The sequence below is a fragment of the Embiotoca jacksoni genome, unplaced genomic scaffold (assembly GCF_022577435.1).
Source record: "Embiotoca jacksoni isolate LCO1_2020_lvr unplaced genomic scaffold, fEmbJac1.0.p SCAF_4, whole genome shotgun sequence".
Lineage (NCBI taxonomy): Eukaryota > Metazoa > Chordata > Actinopteri > Embiotocidae > Embiotoca > Embiotoca jacksoni.
The window spans coordinates 8,350,139-8,367,832 of NW_027185392.1; the positions used below are offsets into that span (position 1 = coordinate 8,350,139).

At 39.1% G+C, this 17,694-nt stretch overlaps 1 protein-coding gene across 11 annotated transcripts in view; it reads left to right on the top strand.

Annotated features, from left to right (window-relative positions):
• ptprdb (protein tyrosine phosphatase receptor type Db) overlaps positions 1-17,694 on the top strand; it is a 150,521-nt gene that overhangs the window by 23,732 nt on the left and 109,095 nt on the right. The window lies entirely within an intron of this gene.

The window sequence follows — 17,694 nt, forward strand, 5'->3', positions numbered from 1 at the left end:
CATGTTTTCCTTCTCTTGTACTTTCTTCCTCTGATTTTCTACCCATAAAACACAGCATGCAATCAGCACTTGGCTCAGTGTGCGTATCACGAAACAATCTGCGTCCTCAAAAATTATTTGGCTCAGGATCCTACTCACCGAAACACAATAACATTGTGTTAAGATAACAAAGAGACACTCTGGGTAGCACTCCCACTGCACTCTCCTGGTAAAGCCATGATCAGAAATGCACAAAACTGAAGCAGCAGCCAGTATTACACTTTCTACAGAGACTATAGCAGCATTTATGATACATTTGCATCCTTCTATTGGTGAATAAATAATTTGTAATCATTATAATATATCATATTAGCTGTGTAGTAGTTCTGCACAACACACGGAATGCGCTTTAAATCTTCTTCCACTGTGTCTTACAACTGAAACCGCCTGTCACAAGCTGTTAGTCATAACGGGGTCTTCCTGCAAAAAAAGAAAGAACGAAAAATAACAGTTTTTAAAAGGCGATGCCACTGTTATTGTTTATTTGTGGACTACAGGTTTTAACTTCACTATATCTCAAACTTATTACTTTCAGGTTGGGATTCTGTGTAATAATATCAGCAGACTCACAATACTTTCAACAGAAAATTAAATGTGCTACAACCGGGTCTGACCTTGTGTTTGGGCATACATGATGTCTGTGTTATAACTGACTGCAGTGCAATAGTGTGAGCATGTGGTGTCCATGCAGTGTAATTTTTCCAACTGGTTGAAAATCTTGTATCTCATAGTGCTCTTTGATGCAAGACGGTCCATTATTTTATTTAGGGATTTAACTTTATCTAACTTGCTGTGAAGAAAAGTTCAATAAACCCCTGATTTGTATAATTTTTTTCGACACGTCCTTAAAACACTATAAAATCCATATCATTGTTTATCAATATGGTTGAAATTAGACAAAAAATAAATAACGTTCAGGATTAAATCAAACATGTATACCAACACTTTAAGGCCCGACACATTCATAATATATAGAGCCCCAAAACTGCCAAAACATAGCACAAGGCTATCAGATGTCAAAACTATGTCTAGATTCGGACACCCGCCAGTCCATGAGAGGATACTGGGTTGAAAAGTGCACGCACATATGATCAAAGTCAATGACGGAAGTACAAAAGCAGCAAAGTCTGTAGGCAAGTATGTTAGGTGTGGATAGATGGATCAAGCATAGGACTTTCCCCCTGGGGACGAAGGGGAAATCGTTTTGTACCAAGCTAACTACGTGTTGTTGTTCTTTTTTCCTAAACCTAATATGTGTTTTTTTAATACCAAGGTTAGATAGAACATGACACTGACACAGTACGCTGCAGCGGACTGATGGGTGTATTACATACTCTGGCTTTCTGGATTCATCACCTATAATATTGGCAGTTAAATAACCCCATTTTAATTATTTGATTGCCATTATTTTGCTGAACCATTAATATTCAGGTGTTTTTACTTAATTTACCTAATTAGACTTCTCTGGAATTTGCAATACACATTTAAATAGCCCTGCGACTGTATGTGACAGATATGAACTTTTCTGACTTGGCTAACTCTATAAAAACACTTAACAAATGGCTTGTAACACACCATAACACACATCATTGTACATATATATATATATATATATATATATATATATATGGACATTTGTAAGTGTTTATTCATGTCTATGTTAACAATTATAACTATAATAGCAACAGTTAATGAATACTTGATAGGAAAACATAGTTGTACTTATATGTCTTCAGTCAATTTAAATGCATTCCTAAACAATTTGTAACTTTTAAACAGTTGATGCATGAGTTATACATTTCTGTATTGACTTTAGGTATACATAAAAAAGGTTTATTTCTCTAAAGACCTGCCGCTCTGCATCATGATGTAATTAAATCTTTTCTCTAGGCCCTCCACGTCTCGTCTTCAAACTTATTTTTGCCCCGTTTGGTGTGGTTTCAGGGCAGCTTGGTTATAAGCTTATAAAAGTTATAAGTTAAATACAGTTATTTGTAACAGATATTTTTTTTCTGTTTTGAACTTTTAAAAAATGATTACATTTAAAGTTGTCATATTTATACTTCAGATAACATCTTAGCCGCACAACCACTGCTTACTTACTAAGTTCAATTCTGCAACACATTACTCCCCGCTGTCGCCAGGAAATGTCTAATAAGATATTTCCATTCTGTAAGTGTCGTTAACATGAATAAATCAAAGATAATTTCACTTTTCTTCTCTTTGTTAGACAAAGTCGTATTAATTGGTGAACTAAAATGAAAAATACTCTTGAGTTTGGAACTGATTAATACCCAGAGTTCTGTGTAGAATGCACATTCATGTTCAGCAAAAGTAATGTGTTGTGTAAACTACAATATCCCGATTTCATGCTCCGTACAAGTAATCAAGATCAAAAAGTTGCAATACTGTTCTTGTTCCAGTCTCCTCAGAATCTAATATAGCATGATATACAACTAAAGGAATACCTGACATTTTGCCAAACAAACAGATTTCAGCATTGTTACTCAGACAAAACTCATATCATGTAGATTAATAGAACACCTGCAGCACCAGTTTTAATAAATGGTCAGCCACTTAAAAAGAAACCGTTGAAATGCCAAGTGGATAAAACGTGATGCTCTGGAGTTGCAGGTAGTGAGACTGAGGTGAAGTTTCAAACTGTAAGAGGGTAGACCTGGAGGTTCAGAGACTGCTACTGGTGTGTGCAAAGGGCATGCAGAACTGTGACGTAAACGGGGAAGAGATAAGCTATAACCTTCGTGAGTAAGTATTCAAAGTTTTGTTGCTTGATCAAAATCAGCACCAGAGTTACGTGTTATTGTGAGCAGTGGTCCAGGTATGTCTGCGATGTTTTACGCAGCTGAAACTTAAGCAGAGAGCACAAATAAAATTTGTGACAAATTATTGGGGAACAGCAAGAAGTTGAAGGGAGCCAAATCCAGTGAGTAGGAGTGGTGGGCAGTGACGACTGTGTTGTTGTGAGTGAGACATTTATGAGCAGATTTATTGTCATGTGAAGGAACCAAAGAGCCATCTCGCCACAGTTCAGGTCATTTGCACTGAATGTTTTCCTTCAGATGCCTCTGAACATCACAGTAGAACTTTGTTAATGTAACCGGCGCCAGACCCAGGGGTATCAGGACCGGTAACATGTGATACACAGGCTAAACAGCACTGTGGATCTGTGGTTCACTGTGGATCAATAAAGAGACATACGATGAGGTAACGTCTTCATCAAGCCATATTTTCCTGTACTACTCTCTTACATTAGTATTCAAAACAATAGGAAAATACAGAAAAGCGCAAATAAAATATCAGTAATTAGAAAAATAAATAAAATTTGTTCTGTTACCCAACTTAAATTTATGACTATTGAAAATACCAGATTCACAATAAGCTCATACTCCGTTGGCAAAAAGCACAACATGGCGGACGGTGGCTGCAACTGCTGAACAGCAATATATAAGTAACTCTAAACAACATTTTATGGTGAAACTCATTTCTAAACACTGAAAGGCTGTAACATTCTAAGTAACATGAAAATATGTATATGCATATGAAATCATTTCTCAAAGATACACAGAATTACATTTACAACCCTGCTTTACTACATGTAACAGGCTAACTAGCATCTGAACCGCGGCCATTACTGTCGGCAAATTCACTCGGTTTAACTACACACTCAGACGTCACATATCCGTCACAGTCATCTCAAAACACAGCAAAGTAGTTCCTAAATTATTCCCCTTTGTGTGACAGTAAACTAAAGAGTTTAAACATATTTTACAGTACCTGTGGATCAATGAAGAGACATAAGATGAGGTAACGTCTTCATCAAGCCAGCGCCATTTTATTCTGACGTTGGGCTTGAAGGGAAACTGCGGTCTCTCAGTCTGATCCACAGAAACGCGAAAGCGCCATCTACTGACCTGGTGGAGTAAATCCACAAGGTGTTCAAGTCCACTCGGTTAGCGTAGTTCTTCACAGTGGTATCTCCACAAAAAAAAGAGGGGTGTCTGTTTCATAATAAAAAAAAAACTTTACCATAGCGTTTTCAACCTATTACATTAACAGTGTGACCCTGGATGATAAATTCAGTGCACAACCCCGCGAACGTCAAAGACAACTCACCTGGTTGCGCACCTGACCAGACGCGCCTTTTTCGGTTTTGGACAATGACGTTCTGCCCCTTGGAAATGCAAATATCGCTCAAAAAAAAAAAATCCCTCCGGACTCGTTCTTTTATTGCCACAAGCTTCCTTAAGCATTTCAAGGGTGTTTGTTGCTGATTTCCAGACTGTGACACAAATCTTATGTTCGCCCTCTGGTCATGTTCACAGAGAAATCACAGGTACACTGGGACCACTCCTTACAGCATGTGTGACGACCGAATTTGGAGTACTTACTCACAAAGATTACAGCTTCTCTGTTCTCTGTGCCCATCACAGTGATGTGCACTGTTCGTGTGCAAGAGGAGGAGTCTCAGAACCTTTTGATCCACCCTCGTAAAATCATTTAATAGTATAAGAACAGGTCAGTAACGAACACCCAGCAGAAAACGCACACTGATTTGCTTTTATAAATTATCCATGTCCAACAGCACAGGCTAGGAAAGTAAATCATAGCTACACGAAAAGAACAACTCATTATAAAATAAGAAGAATGACTATATTAATGTATGGGTGGATGTCCTTTACACCTCTAGTGTGTTACAAACCATTTTATCAATAGTTTATAGTGTTAGTAATAGGGTTTTTTACAGCTTATAAATGCCACGACAAGGAAGGAATGTGTGCTAAAACCAGCAACTGAGTGGCTGAAAGCAAATATAGAGTGAACCAGTTTTCAAAGGGATTTTTCATTTGTCCTTGTCATCAGAATTACTTAAAAAGGTGCTGTAGTCAGAAAAACTTTAAACATCTTTAAAACACAGACCCTTGCTCTGGAACAATTAACAAACATTTTGAATAATTGTAGCCTGATGTCATGACTACTAAACATGGTCACATATCAATAATAAAAAACTATGATAATTATAGCTGAATATTGTCCAAATGTCCCACACCTACATCAGAGCTGAGGACGAGCAGAGAGGGATGCCAGTCCACCACAGAAGTTAAAAGGGGTTCCTACCAAACACAGATGCCATGCTAGTGTGACTCTGAGTCTTCTCTTTCCTTTGTTGCCCAAGGTTGTGCAAAAACATATGTGTGTGTATGTGTTCGTGTGTAAGGGTATGCGCCTTCGTCTCTTCCCTGTGTGTGTATCTGGTTCAGTGTTTGGAGTGGGCTCTGTTGAGCCTCATTAGTGGCTAAGGTTTGGCTGGCATGCTGCTACTGGAGCCACTCGGGGCACAAAGTGTTACTCTACTGCTGGCCCATCTGCCACATTGGCCCTCACTTGATACTCTGAGTTTTGTTTCTTTTCCTGTGCAAGGCAGTCTTTGTAAGCAGAATTTAACTACATTTACACATAGTATTGTGCTTAAGTACAATTATGATGAACTTGTACTTTACATGAGTCAGAAAATATAATGCTGTTTATACAGTGTTTCCCCCAAGGATGGAATTGTTGTAGGGGAGGTGAAGCATGAAAAAAAATGTTGTGCATGCAAAACTAATGATATTTATTGAACAAAAAATAGGTATCAACAACCAACTAAATACAGTAAAATCGGAAATTTAAACCTGATTTGACCAACAAGCTATTTCTGTTTGACCCAAATAACCCACCGGATGACTGTTTACATTCATCAGCTGCCATTCATTCTCCCAGTTCCTCATCCTTGACTCGATGTTTTCTTGTTGGTTATACTACTAAACTTAGTTTAGGATCATGTGTTTCATAAAATTGAGACAGCCATGTCCGGTTGTTACTCCTTTTATTATTCCTTGTGTTGTGCTACAGATTCAGTTAATCTGTGGGCTATATTTAATCCCTGTCTCTTAAACCTGTATTTGTTTAAATATTTGCCAAGTGGCACCATTAAGATTACAACAAAACAGACTAATGTAGAATTAATTTGTTAAGATTTGAAAACAAAGTAAACTGTTTTACTTACAGAGGGAAAATCAGCAGTTTTCTTTCTGAAACTGTCTTTTTTTTATTATTATTATTATTATTTATTTTATTGTACTCTATTAATCCCCGAGGGGAAATTATTTCACTACAGCAGCCTCCCGAGGGGGAGCTGCTGCAACAGGCTGCCACGACCGCGGCGCCAACCAACCTGAAGTGCATGTTTTTGGGTGATGTGAGGAAGCCGGAGAACCCGGAGAGAACCCACGCAAGCACAGGGAAAACATGCAAACTCCGCACAGAAAGGCCCAGGACCGGATTCGAACCCGGAACCTTTTTGCTTTGAGGCGACAATGCTAACCACTGCACCACCGTGCCCCCCAAAAGTTTTAAAAACTTTTTAAAAAATAACGCATACGCAGCAAAGAAAACATACTTGAAATCTGTTGTCCTTGTAATATTACATTACATTACATTTCATTTAGCTGATGCTTTTATCCAAAGCCATTTACAATAAGTACATTTTAACCATGAGGGTACAAATTCAGAACAATAACAATCAAGAAAGTACAATTTTCTTCAAGATAGCCAAACTTCAATGTGCTATAAGTAAGTGCCATTTTAAGTGCTACTATTCAAGGTAAAGTCTGAAGAGGTGTGTTTTTAGTTTGCGACGGAAGATGTACAGACTTTCTGCTGTCCTGATGTCATTGGGGAGCTCATTCCACCATTTAGGAGCCAGGACAGCAAACAGTCGTGATTGTGTTGAGTGTTTAGCTCGCAGTGAGGGAGCGACAAGCCGATTGGTAGCTGCAGAGCAGAGTGAATACAACACATATCAAGTATTTTATAGGAAATTCCAGTCTTGTTTTTCTAATTTGGTTGGATTCAGATTATGTGGAGAACAGTAAGTGTGGAGACATTGACAGTTTCTTTACCTCTTACATGAGTCAGTTTCTGTCTCTTTTCCTCCCTCGTCTCTTTCATTAAATCTTAAATCATTGATACCTTATTTACTTTTTCAATGTTTGTATCTTAACTGTTTCACCCTAAATTTCCCTCTCTCTTCTGTTCCCGCTCTCTCAGCCTAAAAAAAAACTGTGCATCCAGCAGTACTTAAAGCTTTGAAGTATTGATAATAGTTGTGGATTAACACATGAAAGTTGTGGGAATACAAGGTATGAGCAGCAGGGTGGCTTTCAAGCTATATCTTAAAGATTCTGTAAAGTAGAAATGAAGCAGAAGTATGGGTTTTTAACTACCCATCCAAATTTGACTGAAAAAAAACCACAGACAAGTATGTTAAATTAGGTTTTGAAATCGTGAGAAAATCAGCAGTCTTCTCTGCTCTGATCCCTTGCCGATTTTGTAAGTTTGCCCACTGACAAAGAAATGAACAGTCTATAATTGTAATGGTAGGTTTATTTTAACAGAGACAGAATATCAACAAAAAAAAAAAATCCAGAAAATCACATCATATAAAAGTTATAAATTGATTTGCATTTGATTGTGTGAAATAAGTATTTGATCCCCTACCAACTAGTAAGAATTCTGGCTCCCACAGACAGGTTAGATTAGTCCTCTCACTTTAAGAAAGTACTCCAAATCTCAACTCGTTACCTGTATAAAAGACACCTGTCTCAACTCATTACCTGTATAAAAGACACCTGTCCACAGAATCAATCAACCAGATTCCAACCTCTCCACCATGGGCAAGCCCAAAGAGCTGTCTAAGGACGTCAGGGACAAGATTGCAGACCTGCACAAGGCTGGAATGGGCTACAAGACCATCGGCAAGCAGCTTGGTGAGAAGAAGATAATTGTTGGTGTGATTTATTCAGAAATGGAAGAAACACAAAATGACCATCAATCGCCCTCGGTCTGGGGCTCCATGCAAGATCTCGCCTCGTGGGGTATCGATGATCATGAGAAAGGTGAGGGATCAGCCCAGAACTACACGGGAGGAACTTGTTAATGATCTCAAGACAGCTGGGACCACAGTCACCAAGAAAACCATTGGTAACACACTACGCTGTAATGGATTAAAATCCTGCAGCGCCCGCAAGGTCCCCCTGCTCAAGAGAGCACATGTACAGGCCCGTCTGAAGTTTGCCAATGAACACCTGAATGATTCAGAGAAGGCTTGGGAAAAGGTGATGTGGTCAGATGAGACCAAAATCAAGCTCTTTGGCATCAATTCGACTTGCCGTGTTTGAAGGAAGAGAAATGCTGACTATAACCCCAAGAACACCGTCCCCACCGTCAAGCATGGAGGTGGAAACATTATGCTTTGGGGGTGTTTCTCTGCTAATGGACAGGACGACTTCACCGCATCGAGGGGAGGATGGACGGGGCCATGTACCGTGAAATCTTGGGTGACAACCTCCATCCCTAAGCCAGGACACTGAAAATGGGTCGTGGATGGGCCTTCCAGCACGACAATGACCCAAAACATACGGCCAAGGCAACAAAGGAGCTGCTCAAGAAGAAGCACATTAAGGTCATGGTGTGGCCGAGCCAGTCTCTGGACCTTAATCCCATAGAAAATCTGTGGAGGGAGCTGAAGCTTCAAGTTGCCAAGCGACAACCTTGAAACATTAAGGATTTGCAGAGGATCTGCAAAGAGAAGTAGACCAAAATCCCTCCTGAGATGTGTGCAAACCTGGTGACCAACTACAAGAAACCACCAAGTACTGAGTCATGTTTTGCGAGGGGATCAAATACTTATTTCACACAATCAAATGCAAATCAATTTATAACATTAATATGATGTGATTTTCACAAAAAAAAAAAAAAAAAAGGTATATTCTGTGTCTTACTGTTAAAATAAAATGACCATTACAATTATAGACCGTTCATTTCTGTCAGTGGGCAAATTTATAAAATCGGCAAGGGATGAAAGAATTATTTCCTTCATTTTATTTGAAAAGTAGTCATACAGAGTCATACTGAATCTAATATGTATCATGTATGCTCAGATTTGAGTGTTATATTCCAAAAAGAAGTAAGGTTTGACGTAAATTGCAGTAATTATGGACTAATACACCTTGATTGCCTCAATGAGATGTGTGTCGGTGCCACTGCAGCAAATCTCCTAAGCCCCACAGTTAAAACCCAATAGATTGAACTATACAGAGGAGGCAAATGAGTTCAAGTTATTCTAAAAGTTCGGTCCCAAACATAATGATAGAACCTACTGTATATGAGCCATTCTGCATGATAATTACAGTAATTTTACTTTTAAAACTTTGAGCAAATCTTTTCGCCAATATTCTGTCACTTCACTGTTGGACTTGCTGCATTATCTCATCGTACCTTATTGCTACTTTTATTCGTAGTAAATAATCTGAATACTTCCTCCACCGTGGTTCGTACAGAAATCCTGTTTGAATGTGTGCATGCGATGGGTTGTGAAATTGTTTAGCTGTCAGTCAATAGTCATTTCCATCGCTCCAGATGGCAGGTAAAAGGAAAAGATGAAAAGGTAAAAATTAGCCAACTGATGACTCGTCAGCTGATAATGTTTTTGGGGCTGTTTGAATAATTCTGCTTGACTAAAAAGTAGACTCTTACTCCTGTGGCAACATGGCTGGCCATTACTTTAAAGTTAGTGTGACAGGTAAGTCAGCATATTAATAAATATAGATAGACATGGACAAAGAATGGGCCCGGCATGGTCCACTTTTCAATTTCACTCTATATGTACGTACAATAGCTCTACACAACTTAAGCTGTGCAATGTGTTGTGTTCGTGATAAAACTCGTTTACAGCCTTAGCTTTAATAAGTCCTCTCAGCAGGAGAAAGGTTAATTATCACATCCTGCTACAGACAGGCAGGACACCTCCTCCTGTCAAGCGCACACACACACACACACACACACACACACACACACACACACACACAAACATGCAGACCATCAAACAAAATCTCTGTATGTGTGTAACTGTCACACAAAGATGTAATCTAGCATCTGTTTGTCCTCATTTCCCTCATCACTCGACTGAGACCTCTATTTCTTCATCCTCCCTCCTTCCTCCTCTCACAATATGACAGGGCTGATGCCACAGATTTCATTCATGTCGTTCCACAGGAAGAAACGGAGAAAGTCCCCTTAGATCATGTTCTTTCACTGATACAATGTGTGCAACAACTGGGTTTATCTGAACTTTTGAAAAATGGGGCGCAAATCAAAAAAATGAAATTACAGATGGGTGGACAGAGGTGTTCAGTCAACCATAGAAAACGATTGCTGTTGTGTTTGCTGGCAGGGCCAAACAATTTAGAACAGAACAATGAATGTGACACCACGAAATGAACCAGGATGAAGTAGTGGAACTTTTTGCTTCTAGAAAAGGACTTTAAATCAAGAAGCCTTTTATAATATCTCTGCACTCTTTCATTGCACCACACGATTCTTCAAGCCACTTTATCTTTCTCCTCAAGCAGTCCCATCTCCTTTTTTTCTTTGCTCATACTCTTCTCAGAATCTGTTTTTCTTTTTATCCACCTATTTTTGCACATAGCCAACCCCTATTTGTGTTGTCTCCCGTCCACCTCCTCCCTTTCTCCGTTTGCATTTCATTGCCAGTCTGGACAGCTTCAGCAGCAGGTGCTGAAGCTGGGAGAGGTGGAGAGAAATAGGGTGAGAAAGAGGGAGGGAGAAAAGGAGGAAGGGAGGAAAGGAGCCAAGGGGATAAGGAAGACTAAGCGAGAACAGGGAGAGATTAATAGATCAAGCGGGGAGGTGTAAGATGAAAGTTCAGAAGAGTAAGGAAAGGAAAGGAAAGGAAAGGGTCAAGTTAAGGTAGGATTGAAGCAGAGAGGAAGGAGTAGAGCAGTAAAGGAGAGATCTGAGTAAATCAGGTAGGTGCTGTGTGGGGGAAAAGAGGTGCGGAAGAAGCTATTTTAATGCAGGGTAGAAATCAGGTGCTCGAGGTGAGGAGAGAGGGAAGTGCCAAAGGAAGGAGGAAGGAGGGGTGATGGGAGGTGTGGTACCAAGGAGCGAATGAGGTAATGAGAAAATAAGTATGGGGGAATGGTAAAAAGGTGGGGAGGAGGCGAAGGAGAAAAAGTCACAAGAAAAGGTGGAGGTGGAATTGAGACTGGGAAGGGGGGGGGGCACGGCTGGATGGATAGATGGAAGTATGGATGGATGGATAGATTGAGAATGTGTAGGTTAGAGGATAGGAACAGTGTTGTGCTTTTACGGGAGGACACCGGCTGCAAGGAAGTGAGGTGGGTAATAAGGCCATAGCTCATTCCTGTGGAGGTGTGTGTGTGTGAGTGTGTGTCTGAGTCAGTCTGTGTGTGCACAAGTTGTGTCTATGTGCCAGGGTAGCGAAGAGGGAGCAACCTCTATCCTATTAGTGACTACCTCTCACTGGATGACTTATATTCACCTCGTTTTTCACCAACCGGATGACAGCAGATGCTCGGAAAGAAACAAACACATGAATATAGACACACACACATACAGAAGCGGTGACAGGAGAAATCTGTTCCTCCTTCCTGTTGTGAAAAGTGAATGCCATCAGAGCAGGAAAAAACAACAGTTTACACCAAATGGCCAGATTGTAGTATCACCTTAGAAACCATTGTAAAGTAGTCTCAAAACTATGTTTGTGAATAATAGCCTTGGGCAGGATGCTTGAAAAAAATGTAATTAATTACTAGAAACCTAATCAAACAAAATTTAAAAAAAGTTAATTCAATTATTTTACTAATTACTTTTACTAATTAATCACAAAAGTAATCAGTTATATTACTCATTGCCTTTTAACAGGTTAAAAACGTAGCCTACATTTTAAAAGTATTTACTGACCATTAACAGCTTGAATAATGTTTCAGTACATAACCAGGCGATTCTTAAATGTTAGCAGGATGACTAAGAACTAAAAACTTGTACACAAGACTACTGTGAAATTACTCCTCATCTCCCCCCACCAAATTTAACACATACTGGAGACTATCATCTGAAAGCAAGAGGCCAATGAATAATTCTAACTAAGATAAATAGAGAGTCAAAGTTATGACGTCATGTTTGAGTTAGCCTCTTTTCCTAATAGCTTCTGTGGCCCAATCCCAATGTCCACCCTCACAGACTCACAGACTTTGAGGCGTGTTTCCGGTAAGTCCGTGAGGGTTTAGGGCTGTCCCAGTGTCAAATCATCGAGTCTGTGAGGGCCCTCTGGTGGACATTCTGACCCCTTTAAGCGCCCTTTCTGTAAGTCTGCATTTCTGAAGATTTTGCTAAAGGGAATTACCCACAGTTCATAGCAAAATTAGCGACATGCTCAACGTGGTCGTCTTCTCTCCAATAAGGTCCTGCTACAGCTGGCTGGACCCTTCTTGTTGTCCTGCCCGTAGTCTGCTACCCACAGAGTGTAAACAAACAAAGCATGGAGGATGTTAGAAGAAACACCACCTGGCTGCTCGCTGCTGTGATTATTTATTGCACGTTTGTAAAGTTGTTTTTTTTTTTTTAAGTTAAATGTCTGCATTTGACTTACTAACATTAATGCCTTTTCTGGTAATTAGCTAAAACGAATAAACATTATATAGGCCTAAATATATCCAACGTATAGGCTTCTATCTATATCTATCTATCTATCTATCTATCTATCTATCTATCTATCTATCTATCTATCTATCTTTATATATATCATATTTTTCATGATTCATTTAATCATTCATTTTTTTATTTTTTTTTTTGAGTTGTGGTGTTTTTTATTTTCCAATGGCGATGCCAGCAAGGTGTGATGTCACGATGAAGTGTCCCATTTTGCTTTTTATACCATTTCAGCCATCAAACTAAAACACTACAGCTGTGATGTCAGCTAAATCAGTGAGGGTTTAGGGTGGACATTGGGATTGGGCCTGTAATTTAATCTAATCTCTCATTCAACATTACTTTTATCTGCCCTGCTGACAGAAAAAAAAAATAGTTTGGTGCATGGGGTTCACTTTAAATTTTAAGACAAATTTGCATCCACTAGTTGCCATAAGAAACACAAACCAAAGAAAAATTACAGCTCCCACTAATGTGTAAGTAAAGCACCATGGGTACCAACTAACTGTGAACTAATTACTGAATTTTAAATTACAATCCCTTACACCTATGATTTATGTATGGGCAGAAATATACAATTTCTTCTCTCCTTTTCACTCATGATATCAGTACAAGAGGAGTTATATTTTGTTCATGAATCATTTATTGTTCAGGAACCCTGCATCAACATGAGCAGCACAAATAGGAGGTAAAATGAAATGAACATGAAAAGTTTATATACAATCTATTTTAGCTTACTCAGGTTGTCCAAGACCCCTGGAAAAGCACAGCCTGTTCAAAGCACGGAATCAGATCATCTTCTGTTCAGCTAACAACCTTGTGCACTTATAGTGGGTGTCTGAGTGCTGTATAATCAGTTGCTCCAGGGAATTTTGTAATTGCGAGATATTTAACAAAATCCCCTGCTGTCTTGCAAGGCTTTGCAGTTTGGACTGGTCCCCACACTTTTACTTCTTAAACCCCTCAAATCCTTTTAATATTTCTTAACATTTTTGCATAAGACAGCAGGAAAATCATTTAAGTTTAAAACCAGGAGAGGACTGAGACCTAACCACACAAATGTACATAAAGACACACACAGGTATACTGTTAAAACATCTTTTCAATTCCGTCTTGTCCTTTAAAAGTGAAAGTTCATTTGTGTTATTGTAATTTACCATTTCCATGGTGACATTTTCTCCTGAGAATGAAGACTGACCCCATCAGATGCCTCATCCGCTGGAATCCAAGTAAACCCAACGACTAATGGCTGAGAGAGAGGGGATATCAGAGTCTATCCCAATAATTTTAGTCATTTTAATTAAATTTATGCATATTTTTTCCTGTGAAGAATTTGGGGCATCTGTATCAGCAAGAGGGAGAAAAAAAGAGAAGAGAAAGAGAAAATGGGTCACTTTCGGAGGAGTGCGAGGCTTCATTAGGATATCCGTTGCAGTCATTCTGTGGCCATTCATATTCGGCCCCAGCATTCCCATTCAGCACTCGTGGGAATCCAATATCTGCCTGACATTTATGACCTCGTCAAAAGCAAAAAATAACCAGGTGTCAGGTCATGTTGGTCTCACCCACTACCACACTGGTGACATCCTGCCACCTTTCTCTATTTATTCTGCCTAAATTAACACTACATCCCACTCACATTTGAAAGAAAAATGTCAGGTGTTTCTCTTCTGAAACTACGAACTGTAGGTTCTTGGTGAGAAAAGCTGCAACCATCGTCTTTGTCAGTAAAAGAATTAGTATGTTAGCATTGAGAGAATTTAATGTTAACTGTGCAAAGGAATTAGAATTACTGTGTAATTTAGCCTTTCAAAGATGATAGCTGAGCAGATGGAGTAGGGCAAAGCTCTTTCAAAGTTTCTCTACTTCAGAAGTTCTTCCTCCCTCTTATATCTCCCTTGCCCTTTCTCATTTTCTATAATTCTCCATATCTTCCTCTCTCTCCTTCAACCTATGACATCCGTTCATTTTTCTTACTTCTCCTATGCGTTGTAGACACTTTCTTTCACTTGTTTCACTCCCTCAGTCAGTCGCTCTCTTGGCCCCAAGCACAGTGGAGTCTAATATGTCTTTAAAAGTAGGACACCACTGAGTAATTTGTTGCACCTACCAAATGATAATTCAGAATTGTCACCATATATCCATGACTACAGGGCCACCCCGAGCACTCAGTAGCATCTGCCGCTCTGGAGAACAGTCATCGTGGTTTTGTCGTCAATGTACTGTTAGATAGAATTTGAAAATATAGGATTATTTCACAAAGGCATGACACTGCAGGGGGGTTTGTATCCTTTGTGTAAACTGAATCAATTCACTGCTATTACATGGAATTTGCTGTGCTGTAGATGGCTTACAGCCCCCCTCTGTTGTGGCTATTCTGCCTACCACTAAGCTAGAAAATTATGTTTATGTTCCTTACTTTTTAGCCTTTTTTGCTGTAACTTTGAAGGCGTAGTCCAGGCGGTTTCAAGTGGTTTGGCCAAGAGACACAAGTGAACAGATTGTTGTTTCTATACGATCACTAATGTAACTAATGACCTTTAAACTTAAAGGAACAAACCAAATATTAATATGTTCTTTGTACGTTCTAAAGAGAGCCTAATTATGCCATCAGTGTTAATTTAGCTTTGATTTAGAAACCACATACTATTCTCAGAGATTTGTTTAGTTTAAAGGATGTAGGCATTTACAAGATGTGGAAAGACTTTCAAAGACACAATTTAGTTGCATTCTGAGAAGTATAGAATCCGGGAAGTACGTGTGTGTGAAGAGACGGAGGGGTGGCGATTCAGAATTGCTACAACAATTTTCAATCTGTCTCTTGCAACTCGTCAAGCTTTATGTAAGTGTGAAAATCAAGGTTCTTGCTGCTATAACGTTGCATTTATATGAATCGATTTTTTTTTTTTTTTTAGGGAGAGGCACAACTAGCTGTTAACACAAGATTGCCATATCATCACCTAGCAGGGCAGAATTGGTGAACATGTTAGCAAACACTTGCATACTTTCAACATTATCATTAATTTGGAGTCTGTCCAGTCAGTGTAAATCAAGGATCTGCTGCCTTTTTTTTTTTTTATCTGTTTCTTTCTTTACTAACTCTGCTAACTAATGGGCATAATCTGAATCCCGAGTGTAAATGTAAACCAGAGCCTGCGTGGTATCTTCGTCTTTCATTAATTGTTTTCATTATCGCTCTTATTCTTGTTGCAGGAGATTGATGTAGGACATACATTTTTTTTAATAAATTCGTCATTGAATCATTGTTATAAGTTCGTTAGACTTTACACAGTCTAACATTATTATTTTTATATTGCTGCTCATTCCTACTCCTGTCTGTTAACCAAAATTGTGAGTCCAGTTCATTATCCTCGGGTCTATTCAGGTGAGATCTGTTCAGGTCCCATTTGGATCAGGTCTTTTTGAAATTTAGTGCATGCCAGGTTCAGGTTGGAAGATTTTGTGTACAGTGGGTTAATCAAAGGCTTTTTGGTGATAACCAGAAATAAAGTTGATGAAAGTAGTGAGAATGAACCCCAAAAAGGTAAAGTCTTGTGTACATATGAGGTGTGCCAGCCACGTTTTTCAACTGTTCATCTCATTTGCGTTTTAGGAAAGAAATACACTTCTGTTTTAGTCAGTCCAGCCTGCTATTCGTACGCGCTGCTTTCACTTTGTAGCCTATGGTGATTAATTGTAAAGCTGTGCGAATAGTCCAAAACAATGAGCTGAAAAACAACATGTGTCACAGAGCAATAAGATCCTCTAGTCAATAGTCAAGGATATACTATTCTGTGCATGTGTTTGTTTGGTATTTTCTATCTTATGCATAAGCATGTTATTTTTTTTTAGATTTCCAAACATTCATTTTGCAAAAAAAATAAATATTGAATTAAGATATTTGTATTCTGTTAACGAAAGAAAAGTAAAAGACCAATTTACAAACGGAACAAAGACCTAAAATAATTTTAAGGCATTTAGCCCAGTCTGTAGTTACATGAGTGTGACAAATACCTGATTATAAACATCATAATATGTAATTTAAACCAAACCATTAACTGAATCAGAAACAGCCAAACAGAGAAATAAAACAGAGTGAGGGACAGTCAATGACAGTTTCATCTAAAACTCATGGCAAGAGTGAAAATAGCAGCAGGACAAGCTGGTCATCTTTTATCAGCAAGGTCTCTGACAGGCAGAAACTTGGCAGCAGACATTTCCAAATGTGCTCTCCAAGGGTGGTCAAGGATCCGAAACAGTGGTCATATAATGAAACTCAGTGCAGCAGGTGAAAACACATAAAGCTGAGCACCTTCAGCTCAGAAGTGGAAGAGACCAGTGCGACCCTCGTGTACCCATCTACAATCCAGAGAGGTCTAGTCAGAAGTTGTTCTTGTTGAAGTCGTCTTTATGGAAGTCTTTTTGATCGACAAGCCCAAGCGACAAGGCAGTTTATTTGGGGAAGAGCTGGAGAGTGTTTCAAGGATGCCGTTAGGGTGAAACACGGTAGAGGTTCCTCACTGGTTTGTGCTCATGGGCTCATTGAGTTGGGGATATAACTGAATTATTTGTCTCCTCAATGCTGAAAAGCATTCTTATCCAACATGCTGTACCATCATGGAGGCATCTGATCAGTACTGAATGAATTCTGCAGCATGACGACGACTCCAAACACATTGCCAGAGTCATAAAGAACTATTTAAGCTTCAAGAACCATGAGTCCTGCAACAGATGGTATAGCCCCCACAAAGCCCTGATCTCAACATTAGTCAGTCTGGGATTACATGAAGAAACAGAGGCAACTGAGACCACCTACATACACAGAACAACTAAGACAAATTCTCTGGGATGCTTGGAACAACCTGCGTGCCAACTACCTTGAAAACCTATGCCTGGGTGTATGAGGGGGAATTGGTGGTGTTTAAAAGGGAAATAATGGTCACATAAATAAGCTTTTGTTTTCTGCATTTTGGAAGAGATAAATAAAAACTACCAATTATTTATTTCCCGTCATAGCATTTTTTTCATGTGCCTGACTCTTTTATTGTCATCCAGATGTTTGTT